Consider the following 25,392-nt stretch of genomic DNA (forward strand, 5'->3'; position numbering starts at 1 on the left):
TTCAGAATAGATGCTAATCTTTGTTTTCATTTTTTACTGAAGACATTTCTTCAGAAGAATGAGGGTAGTGAAGCACTGGAACAGGTTGCCCAGAGAGGTGGTGGATGGAAACATTCAAGGTCAGGCTGGACATGGCTCTGAGCAACCTGGTCTAGCTGTACGTGTCCCTCTTCATTGCAGGGGAGTTGCACTAGGTAACCTTTAAAGGTCCCTTCCAACTCAAATGATACTGTGATCCTAAATCTGTAAAATTTGTAAAGAGATGAAAGCTGACAAAAGGTTGAGGGCAATAAGTAGTGAATAATGGTATTTTTCTAGAAGAAAATTGCACCCTTCAGCACCCTTTTGCTGAATGGTTATGGAGACCAAACAGTGACGGTTCATTGCAGAGGAATTGTACTAGATGACCTTTAGTGGTCCCTTCCTACTGAAATGATTCATGTGAGCATGGTGAGGCAGTGGGTGGTGCTTTTCAGCAGTGGTGACAGCGGGACTTCTCAGCTGGTGCAGACGTCTACAAGCACTGTTTGCAGGCTCTTGTTCTTTGCTATGTATTTTCACTAGCAAAGAGTGGTGGCTATGCTGAAAAATTGTGTTTTGTAGCTGAGAATTTGCTCTATCAAATAGTGTTACCGTGTTCTTTTTATCACATATTCTGTGGAAATAAATAGGAGGCATTACTTCCTGAGTGATCTACGTACTTCATGCTGATTTAAGGGAGCCCTGAGTTCACTGGGATCACTGGGCTAAATGCTATTGTGAGGATGAAGGCACTCTACAGTTTTAAAACATAATTAATTACATCTTGTTTTGTATCAGGTTGTTATTTCAAAAGCAGAAGCTACTGTGTGAGAGTACTGTGCTCTCTTGTCTGAATTATTTTTTTTTCTGCAAGGAAACCAGAAAAGGCAAAAGTGTTTAGGGTCTAATATGTCACTTGATCTCCTAATAAGAAATGGACGTGAACAAATTTATACCTTTCCTGGTAAAAACATGAGAAAACCTTTTGACAGGAAATGAGTAGGTTAAGGAAACAGGAAGACTCGGGACAAGTATGAGTTGGTGGAGCTTTGGTGACGTGCACTTCCAACAAATGTTATGAAGGATGTTCGCTCATTAAGTGTATGAAATAGGACTTGCACTGTGTTTTTAAGTTACAGATCAGCAGCCTTAGAAGTGAGAAAAGGTTTAGAAGAAAAAAAAAAACAACAAAAAATTAATGAAGGATGCTGTAATGACAATCCAGTGCTGTATGTGACATCCAAGACAGCAAAGGATTGAATGCACTATGATGTGTAATTCAGCGTAATATTCAACGTTACAGAAGTTGAATGATAAATTGGAACTGCACAGCATGGAGTAGGGAACAGTAGCCAACACTGAACATTGGGAAGGGATCAAATATTGTATGAGATAATTATCTGAACAATTTTCAGGTGAACATAATACACTGTTCAACTTATTGGGAAGTCAGATAATTTGAAGAGCATGTACTGGAAAAGTGCGGTAACAATGGACTGGCAGTTAGATTTAAAAAAAAGAACAATATTAGGCTGAACTAGCACCTCACCATTTTACTGAGCAGTGGCCTATTGTAAGTCACAGATTATAGTGCAGAGAAGAAAAGAAAGAGATAGTAGGGTTTGCAGAAAGCAAATAGTCATTTTGTCTATTAAGCGGGAGTCAAACTCAGTGCAATGTAAGGGTGAAATCAATATGCTGCGATTCATAAATGTAAAGGCAATAAAATGGAAATATAAGATGATTTGATGATTACTTCATTGGGAAGACAGTAAGCAGTCTGGTGGTTTTAGCAGCAAAGATGAGACATATAAAATAACAAAAATCTCAGAACCCTGATCTTTTTGGGGGCCATAACAGAAATTCCTTCTGAAAGAAGAATATGTTAGACAGGTGTTGGATCCTTCACAGTCCTTGATTTCTCTTCAAATTTACTTGTCATCTTTTTAGAAGAACTGGACTGTTTATGTTTCCTCCCTAAATTAATGAATCATGAAAAAGAGTGATTGTGATTTCTATTGTTCACTTAACAGGAATGCCTTAAAACAGAAAAGTGGAACCTTCCTTTTCATAATTAACATCTTCAAAAGGATTTGTTATGTGCTCTTGTTTATTTCTTACCTTAAACGGTTATGATCTTCTTTGTTCTTTTCCTACAAGGCTGTCCGATCTGAATGGGCTGGTTTTAAAGACATTCTAAATTACAATAGCAGTTTAAATTACAGTAGCATTTATATAGAATTATTATAAAACTGACATACTGACTCTTTGGTCTTCTGAATTTTTTTTAATAATAGCATAGTAGCATACAGTAGCCCTACTCACAGGTTAAGTAACCTGTTGTGCTAGTCACTACAATAATCAGAAAGAAAAAGATGTCTGAAGGTGTGTACCAAATACAATTCAGCTGTCAGTATGTGCAGAATTTGAAGCTGATAAATAGCTTAATTCATGTAATGGATCTATTTTGTATAGACACAGTCTCACCTTTTCCAAATTTATTGTGGGAATAGTAACAGAGTATTTTAATTTGGGATTAACAGGAAAATAATGAAAGATATATCTGTTTGTTCTGGTTCTCTTTTGTTTGTGTGCACCTTTTCTTTTCTTTAGGAAGAGATTAAATCTTATGTTACTCAGCTAAGTGGAAGCCACAGGGCTAGAGCCAGCAGCATATAAGCAAAAAAGTATCTGTATTTCCCTGAAAAAGGCTTTTTGAAGGGGGAGAGAGAGGGAAAAAAAGGCTGAAATGGCTTTTTATGTGTTTCTGTAGAAAAGACTTCTATACTGTGAAGAACAGCACAAGGCAAACAACAAATGTGTTTGTCCCTAACTCCAGTAAACCACTGAACAAGCTGAGATCAGAAGTTAATCAGTGATGGCACTTGATGTATCAGTACTTTATGTGAAATGACGAGTTGAAGGAAAGGCCATATCGGCACGTGACAGGAAGGTTATCTGTGATGTGACAGAAGAGAAATGCTCCTTGCAGAAGCATTTTGGATGGCTGTCAGTAAAGAAAATCGGTACTCATAAGATCTGTAGAAGGGTGTTGGGGATGTAATATTAAAGCTGGCCAAAAACATACTGATGAAATATGGCCCCATGATCACAGAGATGGGAAGTCCAAGTTCAACTGGTGTCCAGGTAAGGGACGTCATCAAAGAGTATCCAAGAGTGATTCTCCTGAGCCCCATTAGCCCCTGGTCCTCTCTCTGAGAAAGGTAAGTTGTAGATTATTCTGGAAGAGAACTAATACAAAAAACAGAAAAGACAAGGATGGCAATACTGACAACAGAAATAACCCTGGCATATATTAAAAGGAAATTCAGAGGAGAGGTTGACCAGTACAGTTGAGCTAAGGTATTACCTATCTTATTTGGTTTTACACAAGTCAGACTAACTTGAATAGAAAGTCGAGAAATCTTTCTCCCACTTCCCTTCCCCATATCATCTCCGTAGAAACTGCCACTCTAGTCCCTCAGGTAATTGCCTGGAAAGAAAAATAACAGGAAATACTAGACTTAGCAAAGATAATGTTTCTAAAAGCTAAGGGGGAGAGGAAAAAAATAAGTAAATACAATCCAAACCCAAGATCAACAAACCAGAATTTTACACACACACTGCAAAGATAGATACCCGCTTCCTGTCACTGTAGGTCATTCTTCAGTGCTTCATCTTGATATGAATAGATCTCTCAAATAGTTAACTTAGCCAAGGGAGGATTCAGATCAATCCTCCTCACTCCAGCCATGCCTCCTTCTAAATCAATAATGGTTGATGAATACCCCTGCCAAGCTCACAACACGGACACAATGGAAACCCTGCTCTTTCAGAAAGTGCCTTTGGAAGCCCTTTGGATAAGAGGTGCTTTACTGCTTCTCTGTGAAATCTCAGCAATGAAGCTGAATTCCTGATGATGCTGCCATTCTGCAGAAGCAGCGCTGTACTGGTAACCTGCACCTTTCTGCTCTTTGAGGATTTTAGCTATTTGAATTCTTTTCCAAATGAATTCAAACGCACACTCTGTATAGCTTTCATCTTTAATAAAAGCTTCTTCTTTTTCTTTCTTTTCTTTTTTTTTTTCAAGCTAGCTTCTGCTTTCAAAACACACCCAACTTTGTTTCTCAAAGATCTCTGTCTGATAATTGGAAAAGTGACTTGATTATACTTATTTCAGTTTTGTAAGCAATGCAAGCTATGTCAATTAAAATTGAGGTGGGGGGTTCATGGTTTGCAAAAATTAGGGAAAGGAAAAGATAAGAAAACTTTTTCTTGAAGTTCATATACGTAATTGAAATCCCCAAACTGCAGTAAAAAAAGAAAAAAATCCATTTTGTTAACTAGAAAGATGTGCTTATTTGTGAATTTAATCCTTTTTGATGTAGATATGCCCGGTAAAAGCGATGTTGGATTATAATCCACAGGAGCATTATCCATAATTAACCATACTTTACAGGATACTTATTTAAAAAAAAAAAAAAAAAGGCAACCAATAATTAATGATAAATATCACTTTTTGAGGGCATGTGAAACTACAGGCATACCACTACAGAGTATGCAGTCAGGGTTGGCAGTTGGTTAAAAGTACAGATTTATGGCTAGAAGGATGCATTCTCCTTGAAGCTGTTTGTGCAACCTACTTATCAGAAGAAAGAGATTTCCTGGAGATTTCTTTTAATTAGCTGGAACAAGCCATTAGTAAAACAAGCAACTAAAACCATAAGTATATAAGCTATTAGTCTTCAAGCATAGTTTATACAAAAATAATAATTAAAAATATATCCTAAAATTCAATAAGGGAGAAGCCAGGTTCAGTAATAACCATTTCTGCATGGACAACAATGTTTGCAAGAGCCTAGGAAGGGAAAAGATAGCAGTCTGTCAGTGAAGATAACGAGCAGAGAGGACAGACTTGATCCATATTAATATGGTTTATGTCCCTTACTTCTTAAGCTTCTGAGAAGCTCTGCTTGTCCTTGTGGCAATTAGGAGTAATCATCAGTGCCAATGATGTATTTGTACTAGGTTATTAATATGAAGAAATGTCCTTTCCAAAAAAATTGAATCAGATGAACTTTAAAGTTTAAAACATTGCTGGTGTACTTTGTCTGTTTACTGGAGTAGCCATTTCCCAGCATGATTCAAATATGAATTGTGTGGTGCACTTCCAGGGGCTCACATGCAGCAATAGATCTGTTCCTTCTATTAACTGTAATGAGAATTGCATGATTCATTCTGCTCACACCAGGCTAAAATGTACCCCTGCCGTTCTGTACTATGTATATTGACTTGAATGAAGCTTTGTGTAATAAGATTTAAATTGTAATGAGTCATTATGTCAACCTTTTTTGCTGGTATTTTACATAGTAAGTCTACTGCGTAGTGTGATGCATGCTACAGCGGAAAATCCTAATAAGTATAAGATAGCAGTGGGTAGATTTAAAAAAAAAAAAAAAAAAAAAAAAAAAGCACACCTTATTAGTTAAAATTCTGACAAAATTTGCCACAGTCATGATTCTAAAAAGGTTGGTTATTTGTGTGTTTATCGTAGATGTTATCACCAGTCCAGAATCCATCACATAAAATCTGTGTCCTCCTTTGCTTTTAGTGGGAAAGTTATTTTTGTTTATATGGGCTTGAGCTGATGTCAAAGTATTGTTTTTCAAGAATGTTTAAACATTCAGACACACTCAGTTTTCTAATAATCCTTTTATCTGCCTGAAGCTGAAATAACTAACTTTCTTGTAAGGAACTGTTATTGAGAGTTACTTATTAGTAACTAGATGCAGACATTGATTTCATTAAAAAATAAGTGCAGTCCCTAAGAGCTTTTGATTTTTTTATTTTTTTAATTGCATAATATGTAGAGTATAAACACAAACTGCTTTGCTCAGAACTGTACTTCTTTAATTGCTTGAATTAAAAGGATTCCTGGATCAGCATTTTCTCTCTTCTTTTTTTCTAGTGTATGCTGGTGGAGCAATACCAAGTTATCTCTCAAACTTCCAAAGCTGGCTGGAGCTGGATGTGAGGTGAGGAAGTTATTTTTGTGTTCACTGAAGAGAGTGTTAAAAAACCTCTAGCAAAGAACTTTAGCCTTACACTGACAAAGGAATGGCTATTTTCTTCAAAATCAACATCTTGCATTCTTCCAGTGATTACCTATAAAATTCCTAAAGAAATATGCCCCAGGATTCCATTTAGTACTCATAGATTTTAATAGGCAAATCTTTCTCATCTACTCAAAAAGTATGTGACTTCCAAGCTTAGACTGTGTTTCTTTATCGTACAATCATAGAATTACTAGGGTTGGAAATAATTCAAAAGTAGTCCAACCATCAACCCATCACCTCCCCGCCCATGAAACCATGTCCCTCAGAGTGAGCGTCCTTTTAGTGTCAGCTTTTTGAAGAGAGAAGTTAATTCTAGTCTTATGAAACATACATACATGTAGCCAGATAGGTGGCAAGTATGTATCTGCATTCATCCGCAGAGCACTGTTCTCTGTCTGGTTTCTAAATGATGTTTCCTATGTAAACAGCCAGTGCAACTCTTCACATCCTTCTGAATACTTTATGTCTCAGAGTCTAGTATGATCAATCAAATCACTTAATACTACAGATGGGGGAAGTGGGAAGATTGACCAGGTTGACAAAGAAATGAGAAGGATAACAGAAGATTGAAGTTTCTTACAACGCGCCACAGTGGTACATATTACTTCATCTTGCTTCTTTTAAATAGGTTTTTACAAGGTAACCACCAAAAGCAGTAAAGTGAAAGCTACAGAACTGGCAGACATCGGTATCTAATAGCTGGTGTCCTTCCTCCTTTCCTGCTGTTACATATGCTCTGTGAAATGGTGTCAATGAACAGAAGACAACCAAGCCTGCTTTTTCTTTTCCCAACTCATCATACAGTGTACCTTGTCTCACCTCCCAGCAAACTGGTAGGTATTTTAGGATTGTTTTACTTGTCTTCTTTGCTGGCAGCTCTTCCTGCTCCCGTTAGTACATGAAAAGCTAATTGTGTTGAGCAGGTCTGTCTTGGCAAGCAACTCACAAATTATATGGGAATCTCAGAGAAGCCCAGCACCAGACATCATTAATTCTAGTCTTAGTAGGCAAGTTTTTCGCAGGTGAATGATATGTTCTGCTTCTTACCAGAAAAGACACTACAGATTTCTTCCTAAGCCTTTTCATTGTGGTATCAAGGTATATGAAAAATATTCTTGTAACTAATTAGAAATTAGTCAGAAATTCAGTGTGAAATTTAGAGGAAAAGAGACTAGTACAGTAGAGAATCAAACTCAATCTAGTGGCTCAATATCTAGCTTGTTTGCTCTGTTTAATTTTTTTTATCTGTATCTTAATTCAGGAACAGGCAGAGAATATATCTACTTCCCTTGCATAACTAATTTAAAGAAGAACAAAAAATAAAAAGAGCCAAAACGTAGCACTGCAGACTCACCATTTTTTTTTTCCTGATAGGATCATAAATTATTTAAGGTTTCCTCATCTTCAGAATGCTGAGATGAACGCACTGAAATATTCAGAGACTGGAACCTAAAAGATTATAGTGATGATTCAATAATTCTTGCTAACAACAGAAATAAAAATCTTGCCTTTTTCCTAGTATTTTAAATATGGAGAATTCATTTTTCTCTTTCAATTTTTCACACTATATCAACAAACTGTTCAAGACACATCAGTGTTAAATGAAAGGGCGTAAACGTACAGCTGAAATGCAAATGTATGTCATCAGTCCGTTTATATCTTCCTTGGAAAATGCTTCACCCTCTCTTTATTTTTTACTCTGTTCTCTGCAATTGGGAAAACAACATTGCTTTATGTGTGCACTGGCAATTAAGTCTGGTATTTTTTAATTTTTTTTTTCCTTATTACTAGTTCTTTTCTTGGTGCTCACAGGAGAACTTTGCAAAGCTGAATACACAAAGTTCCTTTTCAACACTAGTATTGATTTTCTTTTGTCTTTTAACAGACAGCAACCTGTACCCAACATGAAAAAAAAAATAACAAGCAGATAGCACTCAAGCAGCAAAATCAACATTCTTATTCTTCAGTTAATGACTAATGTGAGCAAGATGAGGTCCAGCAGCACTCCAACAGAACAGAAGAGAGTCCTTTATTCCCAAAGCATCAATGATATGGTCAATAGTTAAATCCAATAAGTGATATTTTTTCCCTCTTCTTGAACCTAAAAATTAAGAAATGAGAGCTCTACAGCTCTTTTTCTTACCTGTATATGAATTACTTGACTGACATTGCCTTTCAAAAAGAGCTGCAAATATGTTAAGCCAGGAGGGTAAAGAAAATGAATCCTACTCATTAATTAGCATTACTACATAGTGCAAGTATGCACAATGTGGATTTGAAGATGGATCTCCACCTTTTACGTATAACCTGGCAGGCGTACAAGTGACAATGTATCGTAGCATTTTGTGTAAACCCTTGTGAAAGTTCTGTCCTTGGTGAGATACAGATCTAGGAGAACCAACATACAGATGGACAGGCGATCAAGAAAAAAACAAACAGGAAATAGCAGGCTGAAGAGAAGATACACACATGCAAAGAAATAGTGCTTAAATTCTTCTAAGGTCTGATAAGAGGAGACTGATGGTCCAGCTGAACCTGCAAAAAGTGATAGAACTCCAAATTGTACTGAATTTTTTCAAAGCAACTGGTACATAGTAGCATCAACAATAGGTTGTATCACATGGATCATACCCAGGAGGGTAGAGGCTGCAGTATTCTGACAGACCCTGGTGTAATACATGCACCCTAATGGGTCTCCCAGACCTACCTCTAGGCCACTCTTTCAGTTGGCCTCCAGCTGTTACTCCGTCCACATAACTGTGAGTAACCCTATGAGAGCATGTGTGTGTCTGAACTGTAAATGGATGTATGGTGTGAATTATTAATTATTATAAAGCTGTGGCTAATAATGAAAGCTTGAGTCTATTCATAATATAAATATATGTGAACCTAAGTAGTAAAAGGTGTTTTAATAAATATTGGTCATGATCTGTCTCCCCAGCTTGATTGCCTACCAGAGAAAATGGTATTTATAATAATGAAATTTCCTTTCTACTTGGAAAAGACAGGAGATGAACCATTGAATTCAGCATGCTAGGTAGCTGCAGAGAGGACCCTCCCCCCTTCATCTAAATGTTGAGCAGTAGCTTTATTTCCTGAATGTACCCATCCATTATCTTCTACTGACAATAAACACCTTACAATTTCTTTTTAGTAAGATCTTTATGAGCCTTCAGTTCATGTTAAGTTTAAAAGGGTCGTATTCCTTTGTTTTGACAGTGCAAAGGATTCTGGTTTACTTTTAGCTGTTTTTGAAGCTTAATTGGAGCCAGAAGGCTGGATCATCAGTAGACATAATGTATTATCATTAACTTCATGAGGCAATTTCTCATGTACAATTTTGCTAGTGCAGACATTCTAGCTTTTAGTTTAATTGAATTTGTTGATAAATCTGTCATGACATGCTTTCTATATATGATCCTTCTACAAAAATACTTTTACAGAATAAAATTCAGTTCATGAATGGGATTGGAGAAAAAGCTCATATACAGTTTAATCATATTTAACTGGTTTCTAATAAGCAGTAGAAATTACTTACATTGGTCCTCTCTTCATTTATAATTTTCTCATTAACATTTGAAAAATAAGTAGTGAGAAACAAACCCTATGCTGAGATCACACATTTCAGCAAATGTTTTCTTTAAATATTACCAAATTTGTCATCACTGAAAATGGAATAATTTTCATTTCACCCATGAGGGCAGTAAACAAATGTACTATTGCCTGCGGTGTCTTTGTATTAGTATTTCAGTTTCTGTACTTGTCCCCAAGGCCAAGGAGCAGGACTTTATGTTGCCAACGTGCTGTGTTTCATCAGGTTGTGTCTTAGTATATACATGTTACTTTAGATCTAAGTAGACGTGACAGAAGGTAACAGACTATACTGTGGTGCTGCAGTGTCAGCCTGCGCACCAGAAAGATTAGAAAATACAGTGCTGTAAGCACGTTGACTGGAAAGGAGAGAGCAAACATAGCCAACATCGAGTTTTTTTGACATGAAGTCAAATAATTGGAGCGCACATGCTCCTTCATTGAAAAAAAAAAAAAAAAACCACCACCTTGTTACTGCTGTGAGAATAACAGTTTGCTTTTCGTTTTGGTTTGGCAGCAAGTGATCATCACCCTCAATTGAACTGAAGGAGACAGCAAGGCAGACTCACATACATTGTAGGTACAGGGAAAAGGAAGCAGTGACTATGCACTACTGGATTTAACACATTTTATTACTGTATGCTGTACTTAAAAAAAAAAAAATCCTCTGAATTTGTGCTTTTGCTGTTGTTTTCCTGCTAAGGATGAATGTTTGTTTGTATATGAGAAGCCTACTGCCTTCAGTTGGCTTATTTTTAACAACCTTGCTTATTACAATGCTACATTTTGAATCTCTTTGACCACAATGCAAGATGTTCTACTTAAAGGTTTCTTGATGTTATTGTACTGAGAGAATTTACTTCAGTAGCCCTAAAAGCCATTCCAGGAATAAGACTTGATCCTACACTCAATTACCTGTCCACATTCCATCAAACATCTGAAAAGAGGTTAAACAAAATGGAAGGACAACCAGTCCTTAGATTAGACAGTAAATGTTCTCTGGGAATTGACTTTCTTCTTTCCCCTTAATGCAGCAAAAAATGCAGCAAGCATCTTGGCAACATCAAAACTAGCCTCGCTTTGGTGACTGCCATACTGTTTTACAAACTCAATTATCAATCATTTTAATTTCACTGCAATTTATATTAAAAAAAAAAAAATGCAGAGGAGGACTCGTACTACAGAGGAAGATGCAAGACCAGCGTAGTCATGCACAACAGCACAGTCCTTAAAAGTTATTAAAACCATTCAGTGGGAGAAGGGAAATAAAATCAGGTCATCTTAATTCAAAGTGCTATTTTATTTTCATTGTCACTTGGCTTTTGAGATTCAACAGCCCTATCCAACCATCATAATCTCTCTCTCATTTGACAATTACATGATTTTTCTAAATAAACACTTACCTTTGGGAATTTTTACCTGTCCAGCTTCTCAGACCTTTCAAGTAGAAATTTTCAGTGAAACGTCTATTCACATCATTCAGTAATGTGGAGTAATACACAGAGAGTTACCACTTCTTACGTTACATGAAAATGTATTAATGTCATTAAAATGACATCAAAAAGATTATGAAAAATGAGACATTTGACCATGAATTTGGTGACTGTGGCCATCTGGGTACTTAGGACAACTTGTAACAAAACTTTAGCACACTCTGAAACAGAAATGGAAGATAATATTTTGATAGCAGTTGTTCAGCAAGGTACACCCACGTGCATTTATTAGCATGCTAATACATACGACAGTGTAAGAGTCAGGGAGAGAAAGTGTAAGTGCCTAAGTGGAAATGCAGTGAATAACCCTAAGGATTAAAGTGCATCAGATCTTTACAGCAAATGACAGAGGCCCACTTTCAGTTACTGGAAAAATACCTCTGGTGCTTTTATGAAGTATTTTTCTCTGTGAGGTTTCAAGGACAAAATGAAGAGGGTTTTTTTGTTGTTGTTTTTCTTTTTTCTTTTCTTCTTTTTTTTTTTAACTCATCCCAGAATCAGGCTTGCTTATTTTATTTTTTAATTATCCCTCCTTATACCTTGAAACACCTTTTGGAGAAAGGTTCTATACACAGTTCTATACTTCACAATGACTCTGGGATTTTTACTTTTAACATCTTGTCATCTATATAACAGGAGCTTGTTTGTCTTCCCTCCGCAGCTATACAATGGCTTCATTTCATTTTTGAAAAAGTATAAGAAAATACCCAAGCCTGAAGACAAAAATGTTCAAAGCTGCGTTTTTGATCATTTAAACATCAATACCTCTGGCTGCACACAAACTATTCAGAAACCTTACACAGAGCTGGCAGAAAGCAAAGAGACATTTTTCATAGTACTGCTAACAATTAAGCCTCTTGTCTCCTAAAAGCAAGCTCATGCCTTTGGAAGCTTCTTGTCCCAAACAGATTTGGTCACTGCCAGCCTCAAACAGGAACCAATAATGACTTACATGCATTGATCTCAGTTATGTGGTTGCTGGAATTGTTATTTAAATTCTTAATGTAAGAATATAGACTATACTGGAGAAAGCATAAGCTTCATAGGGGAGAAACACATAATAATTCCTTCTTCATTAGAAGTAAGGCTCACTTGTTCCAGCCCTGAAACTATGGCAAATAGTTTGTCCATGACAAAGTTGTTAACTGACTCCATTTACTGTCTTAGCAGGCAGTACTCACATCTGGACATGTGCAAGACAGTTCCTAATCAACGTTTTCCAGGAACAGGCAGCTAATGGTCAAAATGGCAAGAAACTGAAACTCCATCCTTATTGAATCAAAGATTAAGAAATACTTGTAGATGAAGATTTCAGGTTCAATTTTTTCTCTCTATAGAAATAGTCTCTCCCCCTCTACAAGGAGCAGAGAGCAGATTTCCCCAAACCTCAAAGATCATGTTTGGGTCTTGGAATGCAGCCTGGAGAAAGAAAGTCTGCAGGACACCATACTGAACATGCCCCCTGGGCAAGTGTCTGCACATTTTCATGGAGATTCAGTCACTTAACTAGTATAAAAGTCAGAGTGTACAGTTTGTTTCTTCTTTCTGGTCACTTTTATCTTTAGAAGACTTTGTAACGGTCTATATTCCAACTTTTCAATAATGAGACCTTCTTACATAATTGTTTGGACCTTTATATAGCAAATCAAACTTCTCTTAACTGACGTTTTTGGTGGAGGAAGTTGATTCAGATGTGGCAAGGATAGTCTGAGCTCACATTATTTGGTAGATCCAGTTCAGTAATAATTAGGTGCAGGCTTTATCCAGCATTGCAACACTTAATGAAGAAAACCATTAGCATCAGCAAGGGTGAAGAGAGATAGAGTCCTAAAAAGATGTTCCTAGTGCACTGATTTCACTCAACAAATACAGAAAAACACAAATATTCCACCTAGTATTTCTTTCTCTCCCATAATCTGTTCCTATTTCTCCACTTCTAAAACACATAGCAACATACTGGAATAAGCTCTGCAAGTTCATTACCTAATGTTGCATTTTTGTCCAAAGAATGTCACCGTACATCCAGTCTTGTTTTCACCATTAATTTGGCAGCACCATGTAGCAGAAGTCTGATGAGACACCTTCCAAACAATCTCACTCACTCATTCTCTCCTAATGTATCCAAACAGCCTAACTGGAACTCACAGGGAATATTACAGACATTTTAGTATCATATGTATATTTGTATGTAAAATTTATGCCAATACTGGCAATAAAAAATACCAAGAGCTTTGAGTTTAATTTGATGGCAGAAATAGAAATCAGAATCTGGTTAATATCTTCAAAAGCCAGTGTTAATTGGCTGATTAGTTGGAGAATGAGGAAATAATTTTTTCAGCCACCAGTTTAAGTGAGAGCATTAAGTTATGCAAAATAACTTTGAGAATCAAATAATTAGACAAATAATACACAAGGCCAGTAATGTGTGACCATCAGCAAACAGCAAATGTATGAACAATGGAACAGTATTATTCTTTTAATACTGTTTAGCTGTAAAGAATCCCTGTGTATCCCTTGGATTAATTTTTTTTTCAAGTTATTACATTCAATCAAATGTATGAGAAAGCAAACCATTGATTTACTGCTGTCAAGGAGTACTTAGTGTAGCAGTTTAAACAAAGCATGGCTGTCTCCATATATAATTCATGTTTATTATGAATGTAAAGGAGAAGAAAAATGCTACAAGTGTACGTGTAGGCTCAGCTATGTAAATTCCTGTTGTTTTCTGAACGTAATAAATACAGTGTTTACCTGTGGAAATAATCAAACAAATTTCCTGCACTGAATAGGTACTTTCCAGAAGTCAGTGTTAAAAACATTCTCCAAACACTCATTGCTTCATTCCCAACTAAAGCAAATCATTTGTTTTTTAAAAGCTGTCTGGATTTGCTGCTTTATTCTTAATGTGCTTGACTCATATGCATCACAGATCTTCAAATGGATCTAAAAACAGGTCCTAGGTTACTTTTTTTTTTTTTTTTTTTTTTTTTGTGAGGGATAGTACTGATTTAAAGAATAGTTCAGTCTTCTTCCCCCCTTCTTGAAACCTCGTTCTTGCGTTATTGAGCTTTTGTAATTCAAGTAGCGTTTAGATATAAAAAGGGCATTCAGATCCTGTCACTCTCAAAAACCTGAATGTTCAGTTGAGTTATATTTTGGATTTAGGCTAGTAATATATCAGTGGTTATGTCAAGACGTCTTTGAAATGCTGAACTTCTGGTTCACTCGATTTCATTAGCTGATGTTTTCTCCTTTCCCAGCTCTGAGCACCACATTACAGCAATGAGCTCTCTCTCTCTCTTTCATTCTAGGAGTTTGTAATGCCTTCAGCGGATGCCCCCTACTTTTCTCTTATCCTAATAAAAAACGGAAAATCACTTGGGCTTTGTTCCTCAATTACATATTCACCAAGTTAACTCTGACATGGGAAAAGTAAAGTTCTAGGTGTACATTTCTAATTAAAATACCATTCCAATTACGATCTTGAAATCAGAATCCTACTGTGTAGTGGTTTATTATGAAATGCATCTGAACAAAGCAACACAGCCCTCCACCCCCTTTTTATTTTTCTTGTCTCTTCAGCAAAATAATAAGCTCAGAACACCAAACTAATCAGAAATAGCATATCAGAGTGAATGAGAGCATGTCTAAGTCCCCTGAAGGCATAATAATGATAGTACTTGCTAAGGTCACTATTTTAATTTCAAACTACAGCAACAACTCTTTAAAAAAATAAATTCACAACCAAGAACTTAGTATTAGCACAGTGTCACAGCATATTTACAGATGTTATATCATGTCTGAGTACTGAAAATAACCCCAGAGTGAATAGCTTCAATTGCCTAAATACAGGAACTCATTTAGACCATAGAGAACAATCAACCAGAAATCATAAATACTCTGGATAACAGAAGTCACCAATCATCATCCAATTACCTGAATAGATAGGCTGGGTGCTTTTAGAAAGAGAGTTGTTGTGTTAATTCTTGTCTGTTTCTTTGCCTGTAAGGTCTTCAAAAAATAATAAATCTGATCTTGAAATAAATAAGGTTTCAACTTCTCTTATACTTTATTATAATTCTTAGCAGATTAGACTTGGTAAGACTCTTAGCATTTTAAATCTTAAAATACAGTCTTTAAATAAGCTTGTCTTTGCTGACCTGTCACCTCTAAGTTATTTGCAGAGAACTTTGATTAAGTAGCATTAACTAAGTCTCTTCCTTAAATGATTTGGAAAAATGCAACTTTAAATAGGTCATTAAAAAAAAAAAAAAAAACACCAAAAACTTTCTGCACTACTTTCCACATCTCTTCCCTACAGTCTGCCTTAATAGGTAAAGCCCTGTCTGCATTTGCAAGGGGTTGCAGCCCTTACTGCCAACACAGACAAGGTGTTCAGTTAGACAGGTTCTGTCAGAGACCTCAAAGCTTTCAGTGTGGACCCTCTGCCTACTGGAAATAATGTATTTTACATGGAAAGCATCTTTCTCGCTCCCAACTCCTATGATCTCAGTAAATTTTTGAGTTCTGTACAGCATACTCAGAGCTCTCTGCAATCCTATTTCATTAGTGAGTGGGGTAGCCTTTTTCAGCTATAGGTCATGCCAGAGATTTTACACCTACCTTTGTTCCCCACTTGCCTCCAGGAAAATGCCATTGTATCAAAACAGATTTGTTATTCTCTCTCTCTCTCTCTCTCTTTTTTTTTTTTTTTTTTTTTTGGTAGGAATACACTGAAGTTCCCTTTTTGTGTTTTGTAGTTATGATTGGGGCCAACAGCTAGTTGCAGTTTAATCATAACACCAACAGGAGTTTTAAATGGCTTATGTTTCTATAGCTCGTCAATGGTCTACGAAAAAAGCCCCACTATGTGAAATTAAATTAATCTGCAAAACTAGCCTGGTAAGCCTATGAAGCACATCTCTTTTGAATCCTGTTTTGTAGCAAGCTAGAAAAAGCTTAGGGGTAGAGCACTATTTTAATTTCTTACATTCTCACTTTCGACAGAGGCATTCAAAAATAAACAACTCAATTTTTTTTTTTTTTTCAAATTGCAAGTAAAGTCTGATCTTGGCCTTGAGCAGGATTCTGATCATTTTTGTCAAGTCCCTTTCAATAGTCAGTTGCCACTAACAGACTTCAACCTCTACTACAAATGGCAAATAGTCACAGAAGTTTTTAAAGCAGTACGTGAAATTAGGCTCTGTCTCTGACAAACTGGCAACCTAGTATTGAAAATCTTTTGTGATAATCAGTGGCTCCCATAGTCCCAGAATCTCCAGAGAAGTACATGTTACTGAGGGAAGATAACAATCAACACAATTTCATTAGAAAATGCATTTCTTTTACCTTTGTGAACTGCATATACAACAAAAAGTTGCCATTTCTGTTTACGTGGCAGGCATATCACATTTCATTCTGTTGGTTGTGCATTGGGAAGTAACCTACAGCAGAAGTGAAATGACTGCATGTATTTACTTTGCAATAAAAACACCTTTCTTGAAACATTTTCAGCTGACCTTTTTTGGTCCTGTTAACTAGAAAAGGAGTTGTTACCGAGATTGGTTTAGATGCAATAATTGCTTAAACATGACATTTAGGATTCTCTCAGAGGTGAGATGCAATAAGGCACCTTTTCCCAATCAGTGAGCAACGACTTATATGTCTTTCCATTCTCCTTATCCTCAGCCATTTCTCAACACAGCTTGTACATAAGTACCTCTGTAGAGAATGCAGCAAAATTTCAGCCTGTAGGAAGTTTGAGCTGTTAAGAAGATGAGCACAGCACTAATAAAATCTAAACACTTATAGTCAAATCTTGTTCCTGATGCTGCTAAATGGGAACTTACAGCTTAACATAATAGGCAATTTAGCATACAAATGTGCCCCATAAAAGCAGGATGTTGGCAGCGCAAAACTATAAATGTTAACCTTTGGGCAAGCTGTTACAAATGTGCTACAGGCTCTTGCAATTTTAATGAACTTGTTTGTACATACAACATTTTGTACTAAACACTAGGGATAACACACACACCCAATGATGAACACCTTCAGAAATTCAGACTTGTGGGAGTTCATCAAGAAGCACTGGCCTAAAACATTAGTTACCTGCTTTTGAAGAGAAAAGCCTTGCCATCATGAAGCTATATCCTAGTCATCTGTTATCAGTCGTTTGTGTCAGAAGGCAACATTTCCCCCCCAGAAGAGTGATTGGGAAACAATGCATAACTCTCCTAACAGAGTTAGAGAAGACATTTGTAACTCATAGGGTTTGTGATAAAAACTTACATCCTAGATAGGTAAAGACATTAATGAATGCCATTTTTGCAAGTCACTAATTTTGGTAAGTTTCTGGAAAGGCAGAAGACATTGTAAACGTAGGAAATCTGTACTAATTGCAAACTTCCATCAGGCTAAAAACAACTAATGGTTGTGTTATGATCTAGCAGACACTTGCAATCTTTTACTGAAGGTAATCTGGGTTTGATGAATCAGTGTTTAAGTATCTCCAAATCAGATGGCCCTGTAGAACAACCAGGCTAAGTTGCTCTCTTCTGGGGGAAGCATTTGCACGCATTTTCCACAAGCTTTGCTGCTTGTTAACACATTAATTACAATTCACCTTGATAGCAAATATGTTTTCAGATCAAGCCTCTTGTCATTTGTCTTTGTAGGCCACTTGATTCTAAAGTAGAATTATTAATAACTATTGTTTCAAGCTAGATGTAAGAAAGATTGATGATAGAAAAAAATAGATCGTATTCACTCCTAACCAAATTCACTGCCAAACTTTTCCACTTTATGCCGTGTGATTGTCTCAGCAAAATATCAAATTTTCAGTTCACGTTCACACTGTTTAATAACATGATGTCTTCTGAAATATGCATACCTAATAATGCTTTTACCTTCGTATTCCTTAATGTAAGTACTCACAGAACTGTATTTGCTATGAGGTTCTTTTCTTTAGTCAACAACCTTATCTGCCAGCAAAGTGTGGGTCTAGATAATTCATACAGAGCAGCAAAGTTACTTAGGGATTTCTTCTCACAATTTCTTTCATTCCCCATTGTGAATATATGTATGAATATATATATGCACACATAGGTAACAATCTGGAGGGAGGGGAGTAAAGTTATTGACAGTTTGCAATTATGTGGCACAGCCAATGAGAAAAGCTCCTCCAGCAGTATGCTTTAACATGCAGAACAGTATCTAATTTGGATCCTAGAATATTTAAAAAATCTGCTTAATGTTTACTTATACTTACAGACTCAGAATAACAATTTTATGTGTCTCTCAATGTACAGTTCTCCATAATCTCAGTACAATCTTTACACATCTCATTCCCAATCCAGATCCACTAGAAAAAGTGCTGAAGTTCTCAAAAAGCAGAGTTATTATTATTTCAATTTCACTATAATAAAGTCACAAGGTCATTTCTCCCAATTCAAGCAAGCAAACAGTCAGAAATCATCTTCCATACCCATCCATGTAATACTCATAAAAGAACCTACAATTCAGAAAACCAAATTTTACATTGCTTTAGAAGTATTCACTGGCTGCTTTGTAACAGCTTTGCTAGTAGAGGTCCATTTCTTTGCAGCACAGTTGGCCTCAAAATGAGAAAGCTTGTTTCTCTTGGGTAAAGAACCCATCCACCAGACTCCAATTTATCTGAGCCAAGACTAGGAGAGCTACACTGGTTTAAGAATCATACAACGGCTTACGATGGAAGTGACCTTAAAGATCATCCAGTTCCAACTCCCTGCCATGGGCAGGGCTGCCAACCACTATCAGGCTGCCCAGGGCTCCATCCAACCTGGCCTTGAAAGTCTCTAGGGCATCCACAGCATCTCTGGGCAACCTGTTCCAGCCCCTCACCATTCTGAGTAAAAAACATCTTTCTTCCTAACCTAAGTGTCCTCTTTTTAGTTTCAAACCAAACCATCCCCCCTTGTCTGTTGCAAATACTTAATTTTTAAAATAAATTTTTTCTTCACTTAAAGTACAAAATTTTAGTTATGATTCAAATCCTCTAACACTAAGGAAAAAAAGTAAGATGAACATTAGCATTACGCCCAATAATGTTGCTTTTTATTCTTGGTCTCAATGACAGCACACAGAGATGAAATACGTCAGATATAAAAATAAGCAATAATAAACTGAAAATACAGCAGTTTCATTTCCTTATATAGTTATAATAGAAATTGCTGTCCTCCTAGTTAGCTAAGAATTAGCTTTGTTAGCTGGCTTTCCAGCTTTCCAACTACATTTTTTCATAGTACGAAGAGTTACCCTGAAGGAAAATCCTTGGGGTTGCTCTTTCTTTTTCAGCTCGTTGCCTATTATGATCCCTTGGGGGAAGGGAAAAAAAAAAAAAAAAAAAAAAAAAAAGCTCAGTGTGGCTCCACTTATGGCAAAAGACAGAATCGGGACAGGAGTACATTGCTCCCATTAGTCTTGTGGAAGATGTTCAGTGTCAATAGAAGTTGAAGATACACCAAGCACACAGACCCTCAGACAAACATCATAAGAAACACAGCTTCTTGTAGCCTTACTGCCTCTGACCTTCCTAAGTATGAATAGTGTGTCAAGTAAAGAAAAAAATAAGCAAAAAGCATTTGCTAGATACATTTTTTTCTGAAAACATCCCAATAATAACAGGAAAAACATTACTTTTCATTTACTGGTTTTAGGAAACTCAGAATTTTCTTGCCACATTAGATCTGTAGCAATTGCACTATGCTTGTGTGAAAGTGTCAGGTGATCTGAAATACGAGTTTGCTTTTTGGCTTATCTTACTGCAATATCTAAGCTTCTTCTATTTCCTTTCTGTGTGCCACAGTTCACATTTGTGTCTGTCATGTTGTTTGCATGTATGTTTTCATACCAAACTGCAGAGGAGGTCTGTTCAGTAGACTCTGCCCTGAATGACATGCAACCACTGAGTTACTGATACGACTTCCTGCATCTGTGATAGCATTCTGTGCATCAACTGTATTTCTGAATTAGATGTAGCATTCACAGCATCCAGAATATCACTTCAATCAAGATTCATCACCTTTCAAATGAGAAACATCAACTGATTGAATTAGGTACATTAAGAACTGAATCGAATGCATACTGCATTAAATCATTCAATGAAATCAACTTGTGTTATAGAATAATGCATTTCTGGATTTATTGCCTGGATTGCATGCACCTTTAAGGAAGCTTATGTATAGCTTCCTTATTGAAATGTTATATTTAAGAGAAATTCATGCCTTTAAATTAAATCAATAAAACTGCATGCCTTTTCATAAAAGCAAGAGCACATTCTCCTGGATATCATAGAATCATAGAAAGGCTTAGGTTGGAAGAGACCTTAAAGATCACTTATTTCCAGCTCTTTGCCATGGGCTGGTTGTTACCGGTTGGATCCCATCCAACCCAGCCTTGACTATCTCCAGCGATGGGGCATCCACAACTTCTCTGGGCAACTTGTACAAGCATGCTGATATGTTAAGGTACACTGGTTAGAAAAAGTAAATTATTTTTCTTCATGCAACTGTTTTACTGCCAAATATATCTCAGTGACTCCTTTTCTAACATAACTAGATATTTTTTCCCCTGAAGCGCTGATAATCTGTTGGCAAGCTTTACTATCTACTGTTTGGTACCAGTCAATCAAGTACATTCATTTTACTCATGCAAAAACCTCTGTGAGATTGAGCTTATCAGAAAAAGGGTTTCTGAATGTGTTTGGTTTCACTTTTATGGTCCCATTTCAGTACTAGTGTCTGTATCTAGATATCCCAGAGTAATGATAAATAGAGCTAAGGGTTGTTTATTACAAACACTTGCTATCTTGAATGTGTTGCCATCTCATTACAACATGTTTCAGCTTCCGCATGGTCAGGTCTCTTATTTACACTCTATTGCATCTGTGTAGGGAACGCTGATATTTAAAGTGGTAGAAAGGAGAGAGAAAGAGCACAGTTTCTAATACTTTTTCATATCTATCATTCTCTTGCCATTTTTAACATCAGAAACTGATATCTCAGTATCCGAATTTTCTGATTTTGGCATTCTCAGATGAAGATCTGGTTAAAGCACAGGACTGAGATAAAAATTATTAGTCTGGGTCACCTGCATTTTTGGGAGCTGTCAGCCAGCCAATACGTACAGATAATGAAGAGTATGGATTACTTTGCCATAGACTCTCAAAACAAGTTTGTGAAAACTACAGCAGAATTGCTGTAAGATTTATAACTTTCAGATAAGAAGGTCCAGCTTACCTTTTTCCCTGCTCTCTAATACCATTGTGTGATTTCTGATATAAAAGAACATAACAAATTTTACCTGTATACATTAACTCTATACAGTATCTACTTTTCAGTATTCCATAGAGGATCAGAACAAACTCTATGCAATACTTGTTTTAGCTGTATTTTCAATGAGCTCTGTAAGGAATTAGTGTTATTATCATATGTAACAAGTAATGAAATTACTGTTAATTTCTAGAAATCCTTAAATAGATGAAGAAATTATCCTAAAAATAAAGTAAGAGCAAATTTCAGACCTAATGTGCATCACCTGTTTGAAGTCTGCCTGGCAGCTGACTAGAAGTGGCAAAGAGGTGATTACCAGGGCCATTCATGCCTAACACCTTTGTTGGGTCCTGGATAGTGGGTGGATCTGTGCAAGCTCATAGGGAACAACTGCCTTCCCCGGCTGTCCTCCCTGCCCATGCAGAGGGATTTCAACAGACTGAAAAAAATGAACTGGCAGAAACTCAACTAAGTTCAACAGGAGCAAGAGCAAATGTCTGTACTCAGGACATCACAACCCCATGCAACACTGCGGGATTGGGGTGGGGTAGGGCAGGGTATGTATCAACTGGCTAGGAAGTTATTTTGCAGAAAAGGATCTTGAGATCCTGATGGAAAGGTTGAAGGTGAGATAGGAATAAGTTCCTAATGTTATGCTGCATTTGCAAAAGTATAGCCAAAAGGTCAAGAGAAGTAATTATTTCCTTTTTTCACAGCATCTTTTGGATCACATCAAGGACTCTTTGCCCAGTTCTGGGTTTCCAGTACCTTGCCAAACTTTTTAAAATGAAATATCTAATATTTTTTTCAAGTACTTATTGAATGTTTCACAGAGAAGGCAGAGTTTTCTCAAAGATGCACTGCAGGAAGACTGGTGGTGATAGACATAAGCTGTAGCAAAATAAAGCTTTGATTAGATAATGAATGAAAAATGAATTTGCATTGAATACTTTAAAACACTGGAACTAGGGTGCAGCAAGGCTGTGAAATCTCCATTCCTGGAGATACTCAAAACTTGAGAGGAAAAGGCACTGAGCAACTTTGCCAACTAAGCCATATTTTGAAAGTGGGAGTCAAGATGGTAGACAAAGGTCCCTTCCAACATGAAATATATTTCCATGGTTCTAGAATATTGCATCTGGAGATAATTTAGTTGCTTGTATTCCAGTGTTTATTTTTCCAGGGGGCAGGGCTTCTGATTTTTCCTGATGAAAATGCCCTTAACATCTGGTTCTCAAAGTAAGAATCTAATGCCAGAATAGTTCTTCAAAAGACAGAGGGTGACTGAAATTATTCCATATTGCAGATTGCTAAGGAGAAAATGGCATGGAAACATTCATGGAAACCTGAAAACATTGTGTTTTCCCATGCTTCCAAGAGTCTATTTCATTAAGATCCAAATAAATGCTGTCAGAACAACGAATAAACTGTTCTTCCAGAATGCAAGAAGTGCAGTCTTTCTTCAATAAACTAACTCCCTCTCTAAGGAGCAAAAAAGGATTTTCTTTGGTTAAAAAGGCACTATGTTATATGACTTTCTCTTTTGTAGTATCACATCTCATGTTTCAATGGGTAAACTTTGCCAGTCAGATATATATTCATTAAAAAAAAAAAAAAAAAAAGGAAGCAATGACATTGATCTATGGAAGAACAGGTGGGAACTGAACATATCTTCTCAATCTTTTTCTATACTTGGTGGCACTCACGTGCCTTTAACATATGGAACGAACTTTACCCATTGCATGTAAAATTAACCATGAATGGGATGTAGATTTTCTAAGTGCCTGATGTAATTATTTGAGTTAATAAACAACTTGTACTTTATGACAATTTGGACATTTTGGTCACAGTATTTTGTCCTCAGTGTTCTGTATTTAACATAGATCTCCCACTGAGATATCTCTTCCCTTGTTTTACATTCAACACAGTGGGATGCAATTCTTTTGTGGCCTCCAGAACATAACTTTTAGGAACCTCAGGCCATTATCCAAGGCCTGAATTTATATCCAAAATTTTTAGCAATTTTAAAGTGCATAATAAAGAGCTTCATCTTCCTATTGAAGTGACTTGATTTCAGCTTAAGGATTAAAAGTGGGATTAAGGATTAAATATAGGCTAGTTTAAGCATGACATTGAAGCCTAATGACTACAAAAGAAGTGGGAGGTTCCTCAGAACCTATTGCACTGTGTAAAACACATGGAATTGTTTTGTGTACAATACAGGCTGTAGAGTACAGACTGACATGGCTCTTTCACGGCTCCCTTCATCCACCCATCTGAGAGACTAAGGTATAAAGCTAATCTGTTTGTAAAAGGGGTCAAAAACTGAAAAATTGACATGGTATATATGGCATAAATATTAGTGAATTATTATGCATTATGTATACTAAGTGGTTTTCACTTGCAATGTTTTATACTTAAACAAGTTTAAAACATTATCAAGCAGCATCTTCACTACATCATTTATTTCATGCTGATTAGAAGGACATTGTTATCTAATTAGGCACTGAAAAATGCAAGTGAAATCTTGCTGTCTTAGACAAAAAAAAAAAAAGTAAATACAGCTAGGGAAATAAAGCCAACACTAATTGTAATGGTTGACCATTCTCATCCTGAATGAAGGTGAACTAAGCTGAAAGAGATGCTATAGGGCTGTAATAGCTAGGAGGGGAAATCATACTCAAACGATAGCACTAGTTTTCTTTCTTATACTTGATCTGCTTCTTGAACTGCTTATCCCTGCCTGAAAATGCCCAGGAGCAGGGCAGAAAATGAAGACCTACATTGACTGCTGTCACTGTCTTTCAGTGAGTGTTGAAAAATGCATCTAACGTGTCAATGCCATTAAAAGAATTTAATAAATTAATGCAATAAAATGTAATTACTTTGATTTGAGTGAGTTTTTATTTGTTGCTTTTAGATGACATAAGTGCTGTAAGCCTCATTATTTTAAATAAACTAATTTTCTACTCATGGTTGCTAAAAGAGTTGTTCTGGAATCAGCAGCATGAAAATGAAAATTGTATTCATTTCTGCATGGTCAGAAGAGTTCATACTTGGAAGTTCATAGAATCACCAAAGTTGGAAGAGACTTTCAAGATCATCCAGTCCAACCATCCACCTACCATCAATATTTCCTCACTAGTCCATGTCTCTTAGTACTTCTAAATGTTTCTTGTTCTAACATTTATGCTTCTACTGAAAAGGAATCATAATTTTTGTAGCCCTGTGGCCTAGTATAGAATTCCTATTGCTAACAACTCAGGCTTTGTCCTGAGCACTCAGGATGTCAGGACTTATCTTGGTCAGATTCTCTTCAGGGCAGTACTTGAACTGCCTGGAGGTGAATTTTACTTGGATAGCTGCAACAGCAGTTCTTCTAAAGGCTCGCTGGCCACATATGATTTCTTTAGGTAATATTTATATGGCACATCCTTTGGTTTTATGTGCCTAATAGTAACAAGTGGTTTAGTTACTTCTCACATTACAACTTTTTTTTTATGACTGCAACACAATGAAACTCTGTAGAGGAATACCAGAGGCCTGATATGGTAGCAGAGATGTCAAGTGTGGGGACATAGGATGGTGTGTAGAAGTGTGCAGGCTTGGAATGACAACCGAAGTCAGTGGCTGGTGCTGGAGACCCCAGAGCCATAAATAACTCACAGTCTGTTAGACTCATGCTGACCTGTAGCTGACCAGAATTGTATTCAGTAAAATTGGATATAGTTTGGAGCTGAAGACAAATAAATAAAAAACAAGATGTAAAATCATGCTACAAAACTTTAAGAAAGCATTAAAAAGTAAATGGAAAGATAAGGAAGAAAGGAAGAAAAAAAAAACCCTCACAATCATGATCAT

General features: G+C 36.5%; 1 long non-coding RNA gene across 2 annotated transcripts in view; it reads left to right on the forward strand.

The window, feature by feature from the left end:
* LOC101748814 overlaps window positions 1–20,525 on the forward strand; it is a 64,652-nt gene extending 44,127 nt beyond the window's left edge. The window contains exons 4-6 of one of the 2 annotated variants that reach the window (XR_005859982.2): window positions 5,990–6,056; window positions 6,766–6,970; window positions 7,512–20,525. This is a non-coding gene — a long non-coding RNA (uncharacterized LOC101748814). The remainder of the gene's footprint in view (window positions 1–5,989; window positions 6,057–6,765; window positions 6,971–7,511) is intronic. The other variant, XR_005859981.2, reaches the window with a different exon arrangement.
* Window positions 20,526–25,392: the final 4,867 nt, after the last annotated feature.

Source organism: Gallus gallus, chromosome 4, assembly GCF_016699485.2.
Source record: "Gallus gallus isolate bGalGal1 chromosome 4, bGalGal1.mat.broiler.GRCg7b, whole genome shotgun sequence".
NCBI classification, from domain to species: domain Eukaryota; kingdom Metazoa; phylum Chordata; class Aves; order Galliformes; family Phasianidae; genus Gallus; species Gallus gallus.